At 37.8% G+C, this 9126-nt stretch overlaps 1 non-coding gene across 1 annotated transcript; it reads right to left on the reverse strand.

Moving 5' to 3' along the window:
- Positions 1–8814: 8814 nt before the first annotated feature.
- Positions 8815–8923, reverse strand: LOC122124358. The gene has a single exon (XR_006150526.1). It is a non-coding gene; the product is annotated as a U6 spliceosomal RNA (small nuclear RNA).
- Positions 8924–9126: the final 203 nt, after the last annotated feature.

Here is a 9126-nt window from a genome sequence, read left to right on the forward strand (position 1 = left end):
ACATTCCATGAGTTAGAGTGAGGTTATCTAGCACTAGCCCTTGTGGTCATCTTTTTTAGGAAATTTTATTTTGATTGGCAAATTAGTCATCCTTGCAAGAGGCAGCAACATGCAATAAGATAAAACAAACAAAACCATGACTTATAGTCTGAAGCCTGTCAGATCTTATTTTAACTTTTTGTCTTGCTATTTGTATAGCCATAAGCAACCTCCTTAATTTCCTAATCCTTATTTCCCTTCTTCATTGGATAGTAACACTTACTTTACAGGAATGTTATAGTAATAAATCAGTTAACATACATAGTCTATCTAGCATTGATCCTGACAAGTTTATGTTTGCTCTTTCTCCCTGTTAATCATGCAGACTTTTATGATGCAAGGTCCTGTCAATCAAGGTCTAACAAGACTCACAACAACCATCACCTCAACAACACTGTTCGGCACCTACCCTAAACTGAATGTCTATCACCATAAGGGTACAAAAAAACAAAAAGGATATTGGTCAGAAATTCTCTAGTTATTTGTCCTGGGTTAAGTCTGAGAAATTTCAGTTAATATAATTGCCATTTACAGTTTTTGTTTTTGCTGGAATTTACTCTTATATTGTCTCCCTATTTATTCACTCCTTTTCTTTTCTTCTTTTTGCCAGTACCAGATTTGAACTCAGGCCCTAGCACTTATTCAGCATGCTTGCTTGACTTATACTCTATCCTGGCTCCATGCTTCCAGCCTAGATATTTGCTAGTTATTTTGAAGATGGAGTTTTAAGGACTTTTGTTGCCTGGGCTGGCTATGAAATAAGATCTTCCGGATCTCAGCCTCCTGAGTAGCTATGGTTACAGGCATGAACCCCTGGTGTCTGGCTTGTTTGCTTTGTTTATTGTGTTAGCTCTCAGCAGATATCTGCTTGTTTCCTTTAGCTACCATTATTTCTCTCTCTTCTCATGCTGTTAAGAATGTTGGTATTGATTGATTGATTGATTGATGATTGGTGAAATGGGTAAGGCTAAGATTCTCTTATCCACAATAGGTCAAGTTATTTGAGAATAATCTAAAAGCAAAAGAGCCCCAATCAGAGATTCTGTAAAACAATATTCCTAGGATCCACAATGGCACTGGGAACGGTGGACAATGTTTGCATATTTTGTGGTAGAGTTGGAAGCATATTTTAGTGGCAGATGGAATGTACTTCCTCTGTGTAAAGAATAACTTTCATTCCTTTGAACTTACATTCCAGGTGAATCTTTGAATAATTCACTGGAGTAAAACATAACAAGGTTTGTAATAGTTAAACCTTCTCAGAAGAGCTCAGTTTAATGTCTCCTTGACAAACCACACTGTCATCTGGAAGGAAAACTAACCTCTGTTAATACCCAAAAGGTTGTGCTCTGGGAAAAGAAAAGAAATCAAGATGAAAACTAAAGCATCAAGAAAGTAATTCTGGGTGTTTCTAGCTAGTTGGATTGCTTGTACCAGCTTCAGTTCTGATTCCACACTTGGCAAGAAGTGACAACAAACTCAGTAGAAAGGATATATATTTTCTAGGATAGAAGAGATGAGCTGGAATCCTTTCCTTAGCACAGGGATAATCATTCAGACTGTTTACAGATATCAAATGTTTTACTTAAAGTTAGTTATGGTCTATATTGGGCCAATGAAATAGAAGCACAAGTCAGATGAGGCACATTTCAATGGCCAATTTAAGAGCAAACACATTCTCCTTTCCTCTCACCATCCATTGTGATGGTCAATACTCCAATGATAGTAGCTTTATTAGCCTGGCCTCACACTGAGGGCCATGACAATGAACTCCAGGACTCCCACTGGTTCCTCAATCCCATACCCCACCAATATGAGAGAGATCTAGACTTCCATTATTTCAGGTCCCTAAGGGTTGGAGGTTCTTCGTTGTTGCCTCATAGTCCAGTATAGCCTATTGGACATCCACCCTCTCTGTGGATTATTGAGTACAATTCCTCTTTGAATATAATTTTCTCATTTCAGATCTGGAGATAACTGTAAAAATAGCTACTGTCATCCAAAGACCTAATATTAGCACATAAACATTAAATCCTCTTAACAACGGCAATTCTTATCCTTGACAGATCTCTATTACTAAGAAGAGAGGACTCTGTCTTCCCAGAGTGATTTGGAATGTATTTCCTTTACAAGGTTTGGCTTTGAGTTAAGAAAACAGTCCCAAAGATAACAAAAAAAAAAAAAAAACCTCCAGTGAACTGTATTATCATGCTTTCATTCAGAAGCATAATACACTTATTTACACACATTATTTAATGATGTCAGAAACATAAAACTAAATATGGATGAAGGCCAGATCCAAGATCTACACCCCACTGACCACCTGACCATGAGCTGATTGAGCAGGAAAGCGTTCTGTCACAATTTTCTCCTCCCCAAATCTGAGTGGACATTCTATCACTTGTCAGAGTTCTGTGATGCAGATTACTTCACCATCAGGCAGATTGAGCCTCTTCCATGAGGCACAACTAGCCATCCCTCCTCAATGCACGCACTCATTTTTTAAAACATATATATATATATATATATATATTATTTTCTTTAAGTAGTTGTTGAGTTGCCATTCACCAAAAAAGTTTATTAAAACAGTGCCTCTTGATCAGTGTCACCCCTTTCAACATTCTCACCCATCCCTTCCATACCACCCCTTCCCTCACTTTGCTTAATATTTAGATATTTGGCACCCACTTCTTGGTATCCTATGTGAATGTCTGTGTATGTGTATGGACTTGTAAGTTTCCATGACATTTTCTTTTTAGTAAGCAGTTCCTTCCTAGAGAGGATGATCACCACATCAAACATGAATCATTTTCCACACCCAAGAATCTCCTACCCATGAAACAGTCTTGCTTCTTATTTTTAAATTTCATAATAGATCTTCTTAGAATTCTCATCCTCTGCTTCAAGTCCCATCTCTTGAAATAAAACAAAACACTCCTGTTTTCTCTTCTCTGCAGATTAGAAGATCATCATGTTGACTTTTTTGAAAAGTCATTTATTTACTTCTTGTTATTATTAAGTAGTTGTACAATGGGGCTTACAATTCCATGAGTCAGATGATGAGTACAATGCTTACCTCTCCTCTTCCTTTGTTCTCCCTCATTTTCTCCACTGCCTTCTTACCTTCAAGTTACATGGTTCAATTTTGATATAATGCACATTGCATGGGATGACTCCATTTGCTCACTCTTCTTCCCTCCATTCATCATGTTGACGTTTTATCTCCAACTCTCTTCATGGACTCTCCTATTTAATTCCTTATTCTTTATCAGACCTATAGTTTTCATTGTCGATCTTAAAACATTGACCTATAAGGGAAAAACAAAGGAGGAGGTAACAATGCTTGATAGGAAATGTACTCATTACCTTGCTCATGGAACTGTAAGCCCTCTGTACAGTATTTTTACAATAAAAAAAGAATAAAAACGACCTATTTTTTCAAGGAAAATGTATTCTTGTTAGTGGTATAAATTCTGTCTCTTTTGGTAATCTTGAGTTTTCTAATGCTTATCAAGGTTTCTGGCTCATTTTAGGAGTTCAGTGAGAACAATTGTGTCAATGTAGGACTATGAGCCATACTATTTGACATGGTCCACCCTAGTTCCTCTGAGACCACACATTTCTTTCATGACTCCAGACCTCCTGTGTCCCACCAATGCTCACTGCCACTTCCTTTCCTGTGTGTGACACAGGAAAACATCTATCTGTTCTCTGTATCTTATCAGAGCAGTAGATTCTGGATGTGAGGCTACACTCAAGTTCATCTTCCTGAGCATGCTACGCAGCTACCTCACTGACCTATTCATTGCAATACCCCAAAGGACTGTCTTCGTACATACTACCTCCCTGGACAGCTGGATGGGAAGTAAGGCTCAAAAATGTCAAGGAAGTCTGTTCCCTACCTCCTCCATAATTGCCCCATTTCACCCCCCCCCCCCCCCCCCCGCCACACTGAACCAGCCTTTAGCTTCTGTCTTCTGGCCCCTTGAAGAGGCAGTATGTTTCTTTTGGCCTCAACCATACTGTTTCCTTTGCCTGAAAGGGTTTTCTCTCCCTCACGTTTCCTCTTCTTCATCTAGTGATCCTTGAACTCACCTGCACACACCCCCACCACAGCAGATTTTTTAAAAAATTTTCATACCTTTCCTTCAGAGAACTAATCATGGTTTGTAACCATGCAGAGATTTATGCCCATTACTAGGTTCTATGAGGGAAGGAAGCTTACCATTTTTTTTTAAATCATGGCATGGTCCCCAGTGTCTAAAAGAGTAGTGGATGTGTAGTAGTTGTTAAGAACTATGTGTTGAAAGGGCTGGGAAGGTAGCTCAGTGGTAGAGTGCTTGCCTTGCATGCCTGAGGCCCTGGGTTCGATTCCTCAGCACCACATAAGCAAAAAGAAAAAAGCTGGAAGTGGTGCTGTGGCTCAAGTGGTAGAGCACTAGCCTTGAGCTGAAGAGCTGAAGGAGAGTGCCCAGGCCCAGAGTTCAGGCTCCACGACCAGGTCCCCCCTCCCCCCCCCCTCACCCCGCCAAGAAAAGAACTACGTGTTGAAAGAATATGTAAGTGTCTTTATTTTTTGCTGAACTCACAAGCTCCACGAAGGAAGCATATATTTGTGTGTGTGTGTGTGTGTGTGTGTGTTTTCTTTTGTTTGTTTGGGGACTTGAACTCAGCTTTTTTGTTCAAGGCTAGTACTTCACCAGTTGAGCCACAGATATACTTCTGGCTTTTTGCTGCTTAATTGTAGATAAGAGTCTCATGGCCTTTTTGTCCAGGCTAGCTTTGAACAGTGATCATCAAATCTCAGCCTCTTGCGTAGCTAGATTTATAGACGTGAGCCACCAATGTCTGGTCAGCATGTGTTTAGTTTTTTTGTTTGTTTTTTTGTTTGTTTGTTTGTTTGTTTTTGCAGACCATTGAATCCCTAAAGCAAGACCTACAGAGGATCTACCATAAAGCAGGTACTCAAACAGTATATGAATAAATGAAGAAGAAAAACAATATAAGAAAAAAGAATAATAAGAGAGAGATGTAACTAGTAATGGCACTCATTTACACTCAAAACTATCTCCATTGGGACAATCAATTATATAATCTCCTTAATCATATCTCATTAAGGTTTCAATTGTTTTTTATTTTATTTTATTGTAAAGATGCTGCACAGAGGGGTTACAGTTACGTAAGTAAGGTAATGAGTACATTTCTTGTTGAACATTGATACCCCCACACTCATTTTTCTCCAACTTTTCCTCTTCCCTGACTCCCCTTCCGCTCCCCCACCCCAAGTTGTCTAATTTATTTCCAATTCACTGTCTTGTGAGTATCACTGTTGCATTGATTCACCTTTGTCCTTTGCTGTGCCATTTTTTTATTTCCCTTCCTTTTCCCAAATCAGATAAACATATATACAAGACACAGGGTATCAAAATAAAAAAGAGTGACGACAGGAGATAAGCCAAAGGAGGGGTGGGAACAGAAGAAAAAAGTTTTGTGTTTTTAATGTACTGCTTCAATTATTTTAGGCCAACGAGCAAGGAAGGTATTAGGACTTGGAGATTTCCCTTATCTCTACAAAGGAGTCCAAAGGCAATCAAAAAGGCAAAACCATTCCATATTTTATGTTTCCTGAAGAATCTCAAAGAGTGTCAGAGTGGGTTCTGTAAACAGCTGCTCTGGAAACTTGCATCTGGTCTTTGTTTCTTAGTTATACTGATAGAAAATTAAAACATCTTCAAAACATTCCCCTACCCATTAAACATACAAATGCACACACACACACAGAGATGAGGATGCATACCCCTTTGAATATACACAAAATATATGCTCATATTATGCCAGAATAATTGCACAAAGATGCTTGTTTCTAGGTATGGATATAGACACTCTCAACGTATGAATATGATGTGGCAAATATGCATAAATATGCACGTACATATGCAAATATATGCACATTTGACAATATATATAACAAGCATTTATTAACATATGAGCATGTCCATTCTTTTATTCATGCATCATCCATTAAAAAAATATATATTGATTGTCCCCTGTGTGTCGGGGTCTGTTCTAGATGCTCAAGTAAACAAACTAGACAGATATTCTACCCCCAACCCAGACACACAAAACACAACAAGTAGTTATATTTCGATAGGAACACTGAAAAACAGTAAATTAAATGAAGTTTTAAGTGGTAGGTTGGAATAAGACAGAATAAGAACATAGGCTAAAATGAGAGTTTGCAATTTTACAGGAGTGACCTACTGCTTTATTTAGATTTCATTAAGAAGCTGGCATATGGGCAGGGACTTAAAGGAAGTGAACAAATAGTTTATATCAGATCTGATGGGAAGAGTGTTCTAGATACAGGAAACAATCAATGAGAAGATACTGAGATGGGAATGTACCTAACATTTATGGGAATAGTTTGGAAAATAAGGACAAAAGGGAAAGATATTAGAGCAACAGATAATGTAGTGAGAGATGATGCGGATCATCTATGTGCTGTATAATGTAGAGGGATTTTATACATAATTGCTATGCATGCAACATACGCATACTTGATGTTTTCCTTTTGTGTTTTAAATGTACTTTTAATCCTATACATGCTTTATTCTCTAAATATATGGTATAAACACATGGAAAATAGAGAGAGTCTATAATACTCATGGGACAGTTTGTATCTTCTATAAGTCCTAACTATGGTAATAGATCATATGCATCCATTGTGCAAGTGAATGTACACATGGATTATGAACAGAATCCTGTACTATGTGTGCATGTATATTTATATGTTACACTGTTGTGCATACCTACCTCTAGTTAACATCTGCATCACTTCAGATGAACAGAAGTTCTCTTCAGATACCAAGTAGAAAGCAGGTACACATGCTAATCTTCCTGAGACTTCTTCCTCCATCTCAAGCCAGAAAGCATTGGCACTGAAAGAGCAAGCAAATATCAACAGAATTCATAGACAATGGATCTTCAGTCATGAAGCTAGAGAAAGCACCACAGCCATGATCATCTGATTCTGAAGCCCATTTAAGAGCTCAACAACACTGATAAATTACTGGTCCTATTCCAGTGTTCACTCACTTACCATGGAGTTAGAAGTGCCAGCCTATTTTTATCACATCTGACAAGAGAAGTTTTTTTTTTTCTTTCCTGTATGTTTTTTAGTTCAACTTCTTTCAGGCAAATAAATTGCTGATCCATTTAGATTTTAATTTGAGATTCTACTCTTAAAGACCTTGTTTATGGGGTGAGATGTGAGGTATGGTTTTAGATTTTTCATTTTCCATACTTGCCAAAGTTGTAAACCTAAAGCCAAGTTAATTAAAGTCAATGGAGAATGTATTTTTTATTAAAGTTTTCCTTTCTATTGATTTTCCCCTCTCATACAAATAGTACAAACTTGGTTCTCAAAATAAAAAAATACCATAGAGCAAAGAAAAGAAACAATCAGACTCTTAAGATGATTTTGAGACACCAACATAGGATTACAGAGATGGCTAAGATTTCAGAAGTGACTAAGCTGGCAAGATGATGACAATCTAGGTCAGCTAAGGACAGACAGATCCATCTATGTGCCCACTAATGTCTGTGAAGCTAGACTCCCAGGTACATTTGGCTTATGAAAGCTATGTTGGTTTCTTCACACTGCAACCATAGACGACTGTTTTAACCGGTAGTTTTTCTTCTCGATCTATTCTCTAGTCTATTCTCTCGATCATTTTCTATCCAAAAGCTAAATACACCTTCCGAAGGATTAATTCTGGTGATATCACTTGTGGTCTCAGAGCCTTCAATGACTTCTTCTAACCAAGGGTCACAGGATAAAGTTCACAAGATAAAGCCAATAAATGATTTATTATTATAAATAAAGTTTTATTAAAACATAGCCATGTTCATTTGTTTATGGATTTTTTCCATGGATGTTTTTTCATAATGACAGCAATGCTGAGTAATGTGACAGAGACCATAAGGGCTGCACAGTCCAAAATATTTACTCTCTGGCTCTTTGTAGAAAGAATGTGCCAATCCCCACTCTACCCCATTTAATAAGAATCATAGTCTCAGGCTAACATTAGAAAACAACTACAATTTGGCTTCCCACTTTAATTACTATGCACCTTCTTAATATCACCCATATTAAAATCAGTTTGGTCTATTTGATATTCCATCAAACACATAATAGCAGGATTAAATTGATCCTTCTGGCAATATCACCGCCCCCGCTCCCCAAACCTACTCAGAAAAGAACCGATAGTTAGATCAGCAATCTGAGTTTTCCATGATGGGAGTCATTTCCATCACTTTTCCTCTTTATCATGATTCATTCTAAAAATAGTATATGACCAATGCTAGACCAGTAAGATATCATTCTAGACTTTGGAGGGAACTATTGGGAATGAGAAATTCTTTTTTTCTACTAGGTCCTTAAGTATGCCAACTATAATTTAGCACTGGGAAATACTATCCTGGGAATTAAACCAATACAGAGGGAAGCAAAGCCAAGACATGGAGAAAGAAAAGAATTCAGTTCTAAAGGTATATTTTTTTTCAGGTACCCAGGTAAAGCTATGCCTGAAGCTAGACTGCTCTCCTACTCTCTTTTACATAAAGTGGAAAGATGTCTCTTTTTTTGAGGCAATTTGAAGGACTTCTGTCACTTGCAGTTGAAATACTGTTGACTTAAGGACAGGAATTTCGTATCTTCACGTTTTTGCTCTATTCTCTTCCTCTGTATACCTTCTCTCTATGTCTTCCTGACACTATTTAATGGAATGTTGCACAAACTTGTATACCATCCTTGCTCAAGAGCCATGCTAATCTTCTCTGTATTGTGCCAGCTCTGTGATACATGCTGCTGAAGGGCGAGCCTAACTGTATTTTATTCAGCGTAAAAGAGCTATCTCAAACCTCTTCTTTGTAAGAACTCCCTGACCACTAAATGAAATAAAATCTCTCTAGCTGTTGAGTCTCACAGCATCATCTGATGCTACACCTTGTACCACATCCTCGGTGCATGAAAAAGGGTGTTGAATACACAAATACCTGGTGTGGAAACAATACTTCCTTTAATCG

This window comes from Dipodomys spectabilis, unplaced genomic scaffold, assembly GCF_019054845.1.
Source record: "Dipodomys spectabilis isolate Male_0828 unplaced genomic scaffold, ASM1905484v1 ptg000006l, whole genome shotgun sequence".
NCBI classification, from domain to species: Eukaryota; Metazoa; Chordata; class Mammalia; order Rodentia; family Heteromyidae; genus Dipodomys; species Dipodomys spectabilis.